The sequence below is a fragment of the Helicoverpa armigera genome, chromosome 23 (genome assembly GCF_030705265.1).
Source record: "Helicoverpa armigera isolate CAAS_96S chromosome 23, ASM3070526v1, whole genome shotgun sequence".
Lineage (NCBI taxonomy): Eukaryota > Metazoa > Arthropoda > Insecta > Lepidoptera > Noctuidae > Helicoverpa > Helicoverpa armigera.
The window spans coordinates 4,413,043-4,428,242 of record NC_087142.1 but is presented as its reverse complement, the minus strand read 5'-3'; the positions used below and the strand labels follow the sequence as shown (position 1 = coordinate 4,428,242).

General features: G+C 34.8%; 1 protein-coding gene across 2 annotated transcripts in view; it reads left to right on the top strand.

The window, feature by feature from the left end:
• The window catches only part of LOC110377229 (annexin B9), a 367,919-nt gene that overhangs the window by 117,878 nt on the left and 234,841 nt on the right, over positions 1-15,200 (top strand). The gene's annotated exons all lie outside the window — the stretch shown is intronic.

The following is a 15,200-nucleotide window of genomic DNA, read 5'->3' as shown; positions in this document are numbered from 1 at the left end:
AACACACTTGAGTTATTGTATTAACTAAAGTAAACACGACTTATGACACCAGCGTCACTACAAAGAATTAATAATATTATATGGCAAATATTTGTATTGGAAATAATTGTTTATTCTGCGAAGTATAACGTGCAAGACGTCAATAGGTATCAATGTTTCTGTTAGAAACATTATCTTTGCTGGAAAGAAAAATAAAATGATTTATTATCAAAGTATAATACAACTGGAGACTTTGTTATGCTTGGTTGCGTTTTGAAAAATTATTTGTTTGTTAGATAGCCCATTTATAAAAAGTCTATAAATATGTTTGGGTGCGTGGAGAAGTTTCCACTTGACGCATGTGACACCGCTTGTCAGTCATTTCTGTCCAGATTTCTGTGCCTAGTGATAAGCGTAATATTCAGAAAACGTAACATAGTAGGCTTCACTTACGAAAACCAGAAAAGAATAGGTAGTACCTATAAATGAAGCTCAAAAATCTTTTCATGAAAACTTTCTTTACAAAACATTTTTAGGTACTTTCACTCACGTTACCTTTATCTTTTCTGAAGATTTCAAACCTTCTACCCTTGGGACCCAGTCATGTAATGGAATAGAACGGTTCACGCATTTTATGCTCCTAAGTTCACGTACCTACAACTATTGGTACCTAATATTAGTTTATAGTTTCCCTTGGGGTACCCTACATACGGGTTCGACTAAAATAGGTGGATATATAAAACCTAATATGAAAAGGTGGAGAAAAGTTAGCCTTATGAAATCTTTGTTGCATGTATGTAGGTACCTGGTTGAAACTAAAATAAATATTTTATCCGGGTGCGGTAAGTGGAACCACGGGTAACATCCAGTGAATGTATAATTTACTGTCATACTCTTACTATTACCAAAGTAACTACATATTAAAGTAATCTGTGTATTAGGTACACTGTAAGTAACAGATCAATAAATAATTCTATTTATTTTCTTTGTAGTTTTGGCATCAACGTTCACATTACATAGTTAAAAGATTTTCGAGGCTGAACATTTTGTTCCCAATTGGTTTTTTAGCGTGATTTATGATTACTTTCACTTAAAAGCCTACTAACTGAAATTTTTGTAACAGAAATAGTCCGTTTTTTGGTAACCTATATACCTACGTACCTATATTACCTATATTTTTTGTATTATTTCGCGAGCTCGTATCATTTTATCTGGGACCCCAACGACACGATATTATTTAGAAAATCTGAAGGGAAAAAGAAAAGTTGATAATTATAAATACAGATTTCTTGTAAAATGCCCTAGGTATAAGTTAAAAGGGCTTAAAATCTTCAATCGCTGTCACTTCGTTCACTCGGTGCCGCCTCTAATTTGCGTTCACGTCAACCCTATCGTCATATCCAATTAACTTTCTTACAAACTGCAAAACTTAATGCATTTATAATTCCTAGTCATTAATTAATATTTATCAAAGCATAAATTATACATTGTTTTATATATAGAAACATCCCTACTAATATTATAAATGCGAAAGTAACTCTGTCTGTCTGCCTGTCTGAAAGTATTTGTAACTACTTATAAAAAAAAAATATGCATGATGTGTCCTCCTGTAATTAAAGGAATACACATGATAGGTTAACCTATGTCTTAGTTTTAAGATTGTGCTGTGCATATTCTTTGTTGGAGGCCCAATATATATAAATTAATTAATAATTTTTTGTTGGTGAATTTTCGTAAATTTTCCTACTAATAAAACTTTCACAACCAGTACCCGAAAGTTACTATTCGTAATAGTTTCTGAAGTAAATCAAGGTACGGTAATATATTTGGGGGTGTATAAAAGGGTATTTTTATGGGAATGTGAAGGGAAAAGTTGAGTGTAATAGGAATAATTCTTGGGAAAGGAAACGTGTAAAAAGAGCATAAAACATAATCTAATGTCCGCAATACGTGACATGGGGAATATTTCCACTCCATCCCATGTTCCCATAGTTCACTTTGAAACTGTACTTTTTGGTTCAAGCAAAGAAAATTCCTATTAATTTAGGGAAACCCCTAAATTAATACTGAGACCCCTAAATTCCCCCCCTAAAAAACCCCTAAAGGGGTTTCCCTAAATTAATACTCACTAATTAGAATCTCCTTTTACTTATGCCTTGGGGTCACCAAAGCTGCATTGCATGACTTTCGCAATCCTCAAGACCTGTACCTAGTACCCTACTAATTAAATTGGTTGCATATTAATGTTGCAAAATTAAATGTGTTTTAACCACTTGAAATCTAAATAACGTTTAAAGTTCGTAAATTCGATAAAAATATAATTAATTTCAAGATTAAAATAATATCAGAAACTTGATGAAAACATCGAAACTTTTTGTACAAGGCAATCAAAATATAAAACTTGATAGTTTTAGAAGCCACGGTACGGCTAACAGACAGGTTTTAAATTAATTCAAAAGTTTGTAGACTTTTGTACTAATTTTATAGATTTAATGTTTGTGTAAGTTTAATTAAAACTAGCTTTAGACCGCAGGGTTTAAAGTTTTAACCACAGTATGTATGAACTTGGTTTTGGACAGACGAATTGACTAACCGAAAAGGTCACGTCTTATCCATTTTTGGTAGCATGACGTGGAACATAATAAAACTATTTCGCTGGGGAATACGTTATTTTATACTCGTGTGTCGTAGGTAAGTCTTTATAGTTTTAAGTTCAGATCTATTTTACTATTAATTTAATATTTATTGACTGTTTATGTTTCTTATTCCCTAAACAGTTAATGCTGTGCAGTTTCTACAGTGCTACTTCGCGCACCTGCGTAAAAGCCCGCAACCGCATTATGAGTTTTACTATATATGTACTTACTCATAACAAATTCGCAATTGGTACAGCGGGTTTATCAGCAGGACGAGGCGTCGATAGCGAGGTTTTTTACAAAAATCAATTCGTCTATTTATATATATTACTTAAAACAAGCAACAATACAATAAGGTAGGTACCTATTGAGAACAAAGAACTGGTACAAAGCTATGTTTAATGATAAATGAAAACAAAATCTAATTGACAGTTAACACAATCCAAAAGGTTTCCAAGTATTTTCCCAGTTTTTTTTTCAGATATTCATTCATATTGAATGTCAAGTCTGTTTAAGAATAGACTGAGATCTCTGAGATAAGGTATTATTTTTATTTTTGTTATAAATTAACTTTATATTCAGGCAGAAAATGTTCCCGAAATAAGTGAGTATATTTTTTTCAGTGATACCTCACTGAAGTTTTTTTCGGACACAAAAAAGGAAAATATAATGATTCTTTCTGTGTATGAAAAAGTTTTAGTTGACCTTTAAGGTGTCCATAAATAAATTCAGGCAGAACTTTCCAGAAACACGTCAGTCCGTTTAACGTATACACTACAAACTCTATCCTACTAACTGATAAAACTTGCAGTGATTATATTCCAATTGATCTAAACTAAAATAAATCATGGTAGGATTTTTATTATGTAAAAGTCCTACATACAATACTACATACATAGTAATACATGATGGTGATGTCCTCCTAGCCGATTATCAGCTACTCATAATACCCATATACGTACATAAATACATATTGGAAAAATAAACTACAGCTTAAAATAATGATTCTATTGATTAAGCAATTGTATATAAATTGTTTTTTTTTCGCATTTCATTTTTAAATTAAGCTTTTAATAAATAAAAAGTCATTTTAAAGTGGTTTACTTTTAGTAAAATGCCCACTGAAATAGAGTATACGTACATAGAAGCTTGTGATACATCAATAGGTTACAAGCCACATTTAGATCACGGCTCGTGACGTCACTCGTAACATTTAACATATATGTGACGTCATAGTTCAAAGAAATATATGTTTTACTTTGAAGACGGGTTTGTGTATGAATCTTCTTTCAATCGTAAAGCAATAATATTGATTCTATTAGATTTGGGATGTTCACGCTTCCTTGACGTCAAAGCTGATGTTAAACGTGCGTGACGTCATATTTTGAGTGGAAATTCTACCATAGGCAATTCAAGACTCGGGAGGTGAAGTGAATCTCATTGTACATGATCTTTTTTTTTAACGACGTCAAAAATCATCAAATCACCCCTCCCGCTATGGGTTAGCAGCGGTGAGGGAGTGTCAGACTCTTACTGACTAAAAACCGTCGTGTTCCAGCGTAGGCCTTTTATGTACCAGGGCCGCGGTAACTCTTTCGAACGATAACGCAGCCCATTTCACATGATCTCCGTTCGACAGCGCGGTCCAGCGGCTTACTTCTTGTTTAACGCTACTGCATTCCACAGCGGTGCACAGTGACTTGTACCTAATAATTGCCATAAAGTTACAGTAATGTAAAGTAAGTATGTTTTGAAGTACATTTGTTGGCATACGATGATAATTCCGTCATGCTTGTGCTCCGACGCTTTTCATGATTTAACTGCCTAATAAGGCTATCATCAGTGTCTGGTATACACTTCAATGATCCTAGGGTTCTGTGGATCCCAAGCAACCCCGTGATACCTTAATTTCCGCCTTCACATAACTCTCTAGATCCTTTTCAAACAAATTAAGAGCACGGAATAATAATTCCCCTCCCTTATAAATAGTTCACATTATACAAATGCAACCGCAAGCAAAGGCTATACATATACATATACCTATGTAGTTATAAATAAAATATGATACTGGGAAACTGTGTAAAAGCTCACGGACCGCATGTAGGTTACACTCGCGTTACGTCACGGGTAACATTTAACCTGTGTGACGTCGTAGTGTGTCTATTGTATCTCTGTATTGTATGTATGTAGGTATGTATTTCAGTGGATCATTTGTTGTTTGTTGCAAATGCGGTCGTGTTTTGTTTATAATATTATATTATTTTATTTAAACTCTGTTCTCTTTATCGGGTACAAAATGTTCTGTCTGGATGGATTTCATAAATGGAATAGCGGGGATACCGTCTCATTTTTGACAGTTACTTTTAAGTTTAGGTACCGTTAATAGCTACAGTACTTCGTGGCTGGGATGATCGCATACAACAATTTCACAGGTCACTTTCAGACTCTAGTTCGGTATAAATACCTAAGTTAGGTGCTTCCAATGCTCGCACAAAACTGTCGTTCGGATTACATAGTTGTTGTCCTGCAGAATGATTCCCGTAGGAACTAACTGGACTTAACCCAAACTCTATAGAATCGAAATTGTGAACTTATCACATACAAGAAACTGAGAAACAAAGTTAAACCCTACAAGATATGAAGATACTGAAAAACAAAGTTAAGCATTGTTTGTTAATAACAAATAACAAACTAAATAAATTGTTTGTTTATGAAAACTTGTGAGAAAAGTCGATATCATAGAGATGTTTACATTCTGTAGATATTGCGGTGACATAGAAATTATTTGCTTCTATGAATATGTAAAGACGGTTTTCGTGTTGATTATAATTTCATACTTATTAAACGCGACAGCTTGACACAGCTGTGAGCCGTGGTGGAAAATTGTCGTAGCTAAGAACTGTGTACAAAGGTAACTTTAACTTTTGTTTTATATAAAATTAAGTATGTATTTCATATTTCCATTAGATTAGGAAAAATTAGAACCAGGAGTTGTACAGATCAGCGAGGAAACCTTTTGGTTGTATTGCCTACCTAAACCACAGATATGAGAATAAGTAGTATGTCATAGTTACCATTTTGCGTTTTGATTTGAGATTTCAGATCTGCGCAGTTTGCTTATGCAGCACAGCATATTTGCTTCTTCCATACTCTTATATCTGCAGTCAACTGTCAAGTTACTACAAAGCATAAAAGGGTATAGTGTAGTTTATTGCTTTGCATTGAACACTTCAATTAACCTACACAAGACAAAACGTCACTCAGTTTAACTTACTTTATCTTTTACCTTTACTTTACCTCTTATTCTAAGAAATACCCTTTTACGAACTATGCACGGGGATCCCTGGAGGACGTTAACGTTCAGTTCGTTTCTGGTTCAAAGCTGTAAGTTCTGAGGACACTGATCCGTGATCTGTGGTCCTTTGGTTGCACTGAAATCTAACCGCTTTCGAATTCTTACATTTATTTGAATTCCACTGGAGAACTGTCGTTTAGATAGGTTGATCGTGGCTATAGTTTTTAGTTGAAATTTTAGGTGGTTAAGTCTTTTAGATAAGTATTTAGCCAATATTAACAAATAAGTACCTATTTTGAATAAAAGCTATATTTAACACATATCTATACATATAATAAAATGATAGGAAAGTCAAAACTGTACATTGAATATTTTTTTAAAAGAATACTTGGGGGGTGATCTATTATCGATTCCGAACCCAAATATATAGTTTTTAGGATTTTTGTCTTTTTGTCTGTATGTCTGTTTGTCTGTTTGTCTGTATGTTTGGTCTCACTGAACTCGAAAAGTACTGCATAGATTTAAATCAAATTTTGCATGAATATTACCTGGGGGCCGGTTCAACATATAGGATATATATTATCACGCTATCACCTACGGGGGATGAGCAATGAACGATAATTTCTGTTAACGTTTCTGCAACAGCGGGTGCAATAATGACACATATTTGAATGTTGAACTTTGTAAGTTTATCGGCCTATTAGCAATCTTTACATAGAAAATAACGCTTTTATAAGTAACTTGAGCAAAAAACTGAATTTAAAGAAATGATATCCTAAAATTATAGATGAAGAAAATCATGCAGAAACAGATGTGCCATAAAACTGGTAGTAGGTAAAATATCAATGAAAACCGACTTCACTTTGTCATGGTATGTTCTTACTTTCAAGAAAAAAATATATGACAACGTGTGTATTTCGCTACTATAAAAACACTACAAGAAATATCAGCGCATCATCAGGGACATTTTTATAATTCTTTCACCATTAGAAAGCTACATTATCTGCGAGTAACATAGGGTATATTTTATCCCGGTGCGGGCAGTAGTTCCCATGGGTAGCGGCACTCACATCCCGAAGAAATTATGAACTTCCCCACATTCTTAAAAACTCTACATATGTTGTTCTGACATAATATAAGCTATACCTCTCATAAACATGAATATCCATTCATTTCATCCAATAACAAACATGCATCACACTGAAAGTGCATTGCGAGTCTAAGATTTTATTATTATAAAAAAAAACATTGTAATTAATATTCAAACATCCTTAAAAATAAGTTCCTGGTTTAAATCCACTTTTTGAGTAATGAAGAATGTAGGCAAAATACGACCGAAAACATTGTGTCACTTCTAAAATTAACATCAATGGTTATAACTACCTGTCACAATACGTCAACAAGATGTCAACAGAAGACAAGAGTTCGTTCGTTCTGAAAACGTACAAATTACGCGTCGCAGGCCAGATACATACTTGCTTTCAACTTCTGATCACAAATCATCGAGCTAAGAATTATATCACAAATACACCATTCACAATTACGAACAGTCACAGTCACACGTTTATATCATTTATATTATTCAGTTACAAAGACAGAATTACTATCAAACGTGTTTTCGCTAAATGTTCTATTAGTTTTTGCAAACAAACATTCCCAACTCTGATCTCATGGAGGTGGCGCCCGGGTGTCACCACTGTGCGGACTGTGCGACCTATCGCACCCGGCCCCGGTTTAAACCATGATCTGGAGCAAGAAGAAATGGGATGACAAAGAATGAGGCGGCGGAGCGACTGAAAATTCCCAACTCTCATCCCAGCCACTGCGGTAAGACACCACGAAAGCCGGATGTCGAGAGACGACTCCCGGCCACCGTAGGCGTGAGCGATTAGTTTTGAGTGGGTCATCGACCTTCCGGCTTCTGGGAAATCCGTTATTTCATGCGCCCCTCAAGGAGGTTCAGCAAACCCCTGTGAGGCCAAAGCCTGACACTCCCTCACGCTGCTCAAACTGATGGCTGAGAATTACGTAACTTTCCAGGATGCCACGCAACGTGTTGCAAATGCCCAGGCCTTTGGGAGCTTGGTAATCCTTTTCTCCACCTTAACTTGAGTTTTGTGGTACATGAACAAATTAGAATAGTAATGAATTAGGTCATCTTCATCACGTATTTACCAACTCTTAATGTTCATCATGCACACCCGCTTCTCTAACTTTATTGAAGGATCACTAAAATTGTTTCAGTTAGTTTAACTACGCTACTATAGCCCGTTGTCAAACCTTTTAATATCAATTCTGTAGAAGTCTGAATATCGAATGTGTAATATATCGAATTTCAGTTTGTGCATTGCACAAAAACCAACGTTATGATTTTCGAGAAGTCAAAAGAGTCGGCCTGCTAAGAATTATATTCATCGTTGGTTAATTGAATATATTTTCAGAAACCACAATAACAGTAGGAACCAAAGCGAATGATCGCTTCATAGAGCTCTGATTTTCTCGAGGCGATCAAGTCAGTTCTGGTCTGTTTGCTCATCAGATGTTTGAAAGCGGTTCGATGATAATATACTGTTGTCCTGTTTACCTACGTGTGACACATAATATGGTATTTAAACGTCGTTTGTGCTATTTATAAAGACGAAATTTTACCGTTGTGCAGTAGTGACGCACAGTGTACACAGCACTTATGTTTCTTCTGATCTGCTGGCTCCACCAAGAAATGACAAATTGCGAGCGTACATTTTGAAAATCTTGGAAGAACTGCAGGCTTCAAGTGCCAACACACGAATTGGACTTACTCTCTCGGACGTATACTTTACCTGATCGTGAACTAATGCAAACATTTCGGTGGAATTCCAACATAACATAATGAGTGAGTGCACAGAAAATCCCACTAATACAAGTAATAAAAAATACCAATTAATACAAGTAGTGAAACTATGCGCTTGCCTGATGACTCAGTCATCATCCACCCAGCTATTCCTCAAAAAATTAATGTGGGTGTTGGCTTCCAGTCAAACCGAATCTTTTTGAGTACCAATGTTTACTTGCAGTGCCTATCTGATCTCTTCAACCCAGTGAACTAGACACCGCGTTATCCATGGTAAGTAAAACTGTTTGACAGACTTTCTGGCTCCTGAGTTGTCGCAGCTGCTGCAGAAAATGTACAAATGACAACTTTGTCAGACCTTTGTTTTCTGTGAGAATTACGTAATAATTTTCCAAATCGGTTGACTAGATCCAGAGATTTCCACAACGTCACAAACTTTACTTCTTTTGTTTAGATAAATAGTCACAAATCGTCGACACCACCTTGATTGATCAACCCGTGCTGCTGCTAAGTGGTAATCCTAATTATACTGTTATGTAAAAGAATACACCTACGCTACGGCATAAGTAGTATTTTGACAATTCCAAATTGCCCACGCAGACGAAGTCGCGGGCAACAGCTAGTCTAGAATAAGTATTTTGAATAAGAGGTGTATTTTACCAATAGGTACATATAACCAATTCTTTGTTAAATAAAATTAAGCATGGAAATGAAACCAAAAATAACTTGACAGTAGTACCTTAATATAATTCAGATTCAGTTAAGTAACGAGCATCTTTTGGAGCAAGATAAATAAATACTAACTTAAACAAAACATTAGGTTTAAGACAAGAATTCACTAGAGACTTGTTCAGACCTTTATTTCTACTACAAGTTGAATAGAAATTACTTTCATTTCACACTTAGGTTAACCTGGGATTTCTGACCCTTAACCATTGGGGACCGCTACCAATACAAAGAATAAGAATAAGAATAAGAATAAGAATAACCTGTTCCCAGAAACCGAAGGATTTATCATAGCAATCCAAGATCAGATTATCAACACTAAAAACTACAGAAAATATATTATCAAAGACCCCACAGCCACTAATGACAAATGCCGCAAATGTCACACACAACCAGAGACCATACAACACATCACAGGGGCATGCACAACACTCACACAGACAGACTACACACACAGACACAACCAGGTCGCAAACATCATCCATCAAAAACTAGCACTCAAACACAAACTCATACAAGACACAAACACACCATACTACAAATATACACCACAAACCATTTTAGAAAACACCACACACAAACTCTACTACGACCGCGCTATTCTCACCGACAGGACAATACACTACAACAGACCAGACATAACACTTCAGGACAAAGTCAACAAAATCACCTATCTCATAGACATAGCAGTACCCAACACACACAACCTACAAAAAACCATAGGCGAAAAGATCAGCAAATATGAGGAATTAAAAGAAGAAGTCTCAAGAATCTGGAGACAAGATAAAGTCTATGTAGTACCCATTGTCATCTCCACCACGGGTGTTGTACCTAATCACCTCCACCACAGCCTCAAACTAATAAATCTCAAAGATTCCACCTACATTTTACTCCAAAAAGCCGCAATCCTCAACACGTGTCGCATAGTACGAAAGTTCATGCAATTGGATGAACATGGAATAACAGCTCACATCAACACCACACAATAAATACACACTACACGCTACATTTACTTGGCACCCGCCCGTAAATGTAGTCAAAACTAGCCAAAAGGCTAAGAAACAGAAATGTTTACCCCAAAAGAATAAGAATAAGAATCATTTATTTGCCAAATGTAGGTATACAAATTAGCTGGAAATAATATTTTACAACAGTCCCGATACATTTTGCCTTACGGCGTGCAAATTTGTTTACATTGTACAATTTGTTTACAATTCTAAACATACAAAATTGCTCAAACAATACAAAAAACATAAATAATTAAAACCCTTTCAGTTTGTTTGTACCTTACCATCTTTATTTATTTCACTCGCGTCCCGGGGAAACTTCCTCTTTACCCGTATAATACATATTCAGCGTGTTCAGCAAAAAAAGACAATTCTTAATCATTTGACTATCAGCATTTTTTGGCTGAATAACCTACATTTCGTTCTACCATTACAACTACCGAAACATCTATTTTCATCAATAACCCATTAGTCTAATATCAATCACAAGTATTCACCAATCACGAACAATTAATTATACTAAATTACTAGAACAAAGCTTCGTCATGGCTTCTAAAATATTACGAATCATTGCGGATTTGTGAGGAACCCATTATTTCGCCATAAACCCTCTTTACGACGAAAATGAATGCCAAGCATTTCCAAGCTAAATAAGATTTTCATCCCACCATCTCGGAAAGAGTAGTTTTACTCTTTGATATCTGAGCGCAAAAGCCGTTTTTATCCTCTAGAGCGGCAAAGTGATTTGAATTTAGAACATCGTGTGCAATACTCCATTTGTGACAATCATAATAAGACTTTTCAAACAAATACATATTAAACAAATAAAATACTGCTTAAAATAATTATTCAATTAATTAAGTAATTTTTATTATTGTTTTTACATAGATTTTTAACCTCATTTCATTTTTAAACTGAGTTTTCAAATAAATGAACTTTAATAGGTACTTCTTTTTAATTTGATACTCATATGTGCGCGCCATTTTGTTTTTTTTGCATTTAGTAATTTCCTCGATGAGGTGGGATGAAAAGTTACGTGTTGCACTCGAGTGCAAAGATTTTTCACCTTGTGCTCTTTTGATTCCCTCGCTATCGCTCAGGATTCTAATTATTGAAACACTCGCTACGCTCGTGTTTCAATTTTAGAATCCTTCGCTTGCTCGGTCATCAAAATTGAGCCCGCGGTTAAAAAGCAACTTTGCACTCTTGTATAACAAATAACTATTTGTTGCCTCGAAAAATGTAAGCAAAATAATTCCTCAAGGCACTTGAAACACAAAGTATCAAGACTCCTCAACGATTTTTTCGAAGCCTCAAGTTTTTTCTTCAGAAACCTTCACAAGTTTTAGTGCCAAAGTTCTGTGTTGAACGCTTAAAGTCTTGGGTTGGGAAACTCGTTTATTTGTGTGGATTTTTTGGGTATATATTTTTCAGAATTAGTTTTGGTTGAAAACAGTACCCTAATAGTCGTGGTGGCCTACTGGTAAAAGTATACGACTGTGCAATGAAACTGTTCTAAGTTATGTTTATTTTATAAGAGTAGATATCTTGGACATCAATGACTGACTCGAAAACATCTCGATGAAACTTGAACGTCTGAAATCGCTAATTCGTCTAGAGCAAGCGTAGTGAAGAACGGTAAAATACATAACAATACATATAACGATGGTAAGACCATGAAAAGGCTGGATAATGATAACAACAGTATCCTTTTAACTCTGCTTCTATTTCTGGCTAAAATAAACTGCCTGTTCCAAATTTATTCTCATTGACTAATTGTTTTATTTAAATGAAAAAGTGAGGCAACAATGAAAGTGATTTCTGTCCTAATTGGTATTTGACTGATTATTTTAATTTTTCTTTAAGCATCAAACAAAAACTATAATTAACGAGCACTCTAAGCTTGGATTAATTAGAACAAGAAAGAATTAACAAATTCTATCTCATCAAAAGACAACGTAGTTTTATTTGCAAACATTTTTCTTAGAATTTTCTATTTTCGTGAATTTTAGCAATAAACTTTGAGCTGTGACTAATCAAACGTTTATTTTTGGTCAGACAAAATAATGTAGCGTTTGACCTCAATTAGTTAATTTCTTAAAATGATAAGGTCCGAGCAAATGGAAATATAAAGCCCAAAGATAGACTTTATTAGGGTTCCGTAGCCAAAATGGCAAAAACGGAACCCTTATAGTTTCGTCATGTCCGTCTGTCCGTCTGTCCGTCTGTCCGTCTGTCACAGCCGATTTACTCGGAAACTATAAGTACTACAGTGATGAAATTTGATGGGAATATGTGTTGTATGAACCGCTACAAAAATATGACACTAAATAGTAAAAAAAAGAATTGGGGGTGGGGCCCCCCATACATGTAACTGAGGGATGAAATTTTTTTTTTCGATGTACATACCCGTGTGGGGTATCAATGGAAAGGTCTTTTAAAATGATATAAAGTTTTCTAAAAAACATTTTTCTTAAAGTGAACGGTTTTTGAGATATCAGCTCTCAAAGTCGTAAAAAGTAAGTCCCCCCCCCTCTATTTTTATAACTACGGGGTATAAAATTCTAAAAAAAATAGAGGTGATGCATGCTAATTAACTCTTTCAACGATTTTTGGTTTGATCAAAGTATCTCTTATAGTTTTTGAGATAGGTTGATTTAACTGTAATTTACGGAACCCTTCGTGCACGAGTCCGACTCGCACTTGGCCGGTTTTTTTTAATATTATGTTTGTCAAATAGAAATCGTAAGAAAATTACTCACAAATATAGTCCAAAATTACGAATTTTCCTTCCATAAAAGATTTTCTTACTTTCCATTAGATATTCAAAATTACAAAATCGGCTTTTCAAACCTTCATACAATTACTCTGAGTGTACAAAAAAATGATAAATCAAAGGTTTTCATTCGTATTTTTTACTATGGACCTGAAATTTTACGTAAGGGCTCCCAGTTATCCGAAACCCCTTTTTGTATGTAATCCGCTATTTTTAGCGAAAGAATCGATGGCCTGGGATTTCGTTGAATAGAAGGTATTGATACGAGAATATAAAAGTAATTATTCGAGATTAACTAAAGGATTATTTTGGTGTTCAGTTGATGTTTGGTTTAGTTCGAGTGGAAAAGGGATGGGTCGGTAATAATTTTTGGTTTTCTTTTACTGGCAAAAAAGGTTTATCGATGATGTAGTGGATGTAGACCTCTAGAGATTCACAACACAGATTATGACCATTGATATTATGGCGTACCTAAATGATTTAGAGGTATAAGTGGACGAGATTTTTCAAACATATACCTAATACTACGTTAGTGCTGATTATTCTCTAAAAAGAGGCCCTTAATGGAATTAGTTCATTTAGGATGCTTCTGCTAAGAAAGTGATGTTTTACATGGTTTTAGCTGCTAATGTAAAATATATTTAATTTTTCCACATTAGCGACGAAACGGCGAATTCTGAAATAACACTACAACATAATTTTGTAACTCTAAGGAAGTTTCGGGCAATAAGACGCCATTAACTAAACCCCTTCTACAGTTCTTAGATACAGTTTCCCCAAAAATCCAGACACATTACCACAATACAACAGACCCACGTGACGATGTCACGTACTCAAGCTAGTTAGACCTGCTATGTTTGTCTACCCTCGTACCCAGCAATGTCTTTGTTAAATGTGCTTCACGACCGACCAACTTACTCATACACTCCACTACAACCTTATCTCTTCAACAATAAGGTCCAAAATGCTTAAATAAATCGTCGTGGTTAAGTTGGTGGGGTACATGAATGCATCTACCAAGCTATTCAGTGCGCTGATTCTATATAAATTATAACGTCAAGTCAAAGACTGGAAGTATTTGTTTACACTACAGATTTTCTCCGAGTTTTCCTAAGCAGGTGTGTTAGCGTGAAAAGTAGGAGATGTGGGGGTTTCAGATTTTAGTATAGACAGAATTACACATATGAAAAAGTTAAAGATGCCTCAAAGGTGTGAAGATTCTTCTAGGAAAAGCTTTCAAGTAAATCCTCGAAATATCAAGTCCATGATGAGTATTTTTTTCTTACTATTTAAAGTATCAATCAGAAAATAAATATATTCGTAAGTAGATACAATGTTCTTAGAAATAGCAGTTTTTGATACTTACAGCTTGAATGTTGATAAATACAATATTCCTGTAACCACAATTCAATAAGTTCATATTTATTAGCTTTACCAGTAGCTCATAATTCAATATTGCTAGTTACGTAGCCAGCTAACTATGTATGTACTACCTATTATATTGAACTAAATTAATGAAATATTATTACAATCACGATCGTATAGCATACAAAGCAAATTAAACGATCAATGCCATATGTTATTCCAATCCAATGATATCGGTATTTATTAATTTATTGTAGTAATAATAATGTCACATGCATTCACCAATCCTACTGGAATGATAGGCATTAGTTCATTTTTAATTTTTATACAGCTGAAGAATTCATTTGTTTGATTAAACACTCTAATGTCATCAACTATTGGACCACTTCAGTTTTAGATAACCGATTTATCCAGTGAAGACTATAGGCTACTTTTTATCCTGATGAGTAGATTCCGAGTAAAACCTCTGACTGTAGCTAATGTTATAGTATTATAGGCTTACCTACATAACATACCAAATCGAGTTGTCATTGTATTATAGGCATACCTACATAACATACCAAATCGAGTTGTCATGAATAATTTA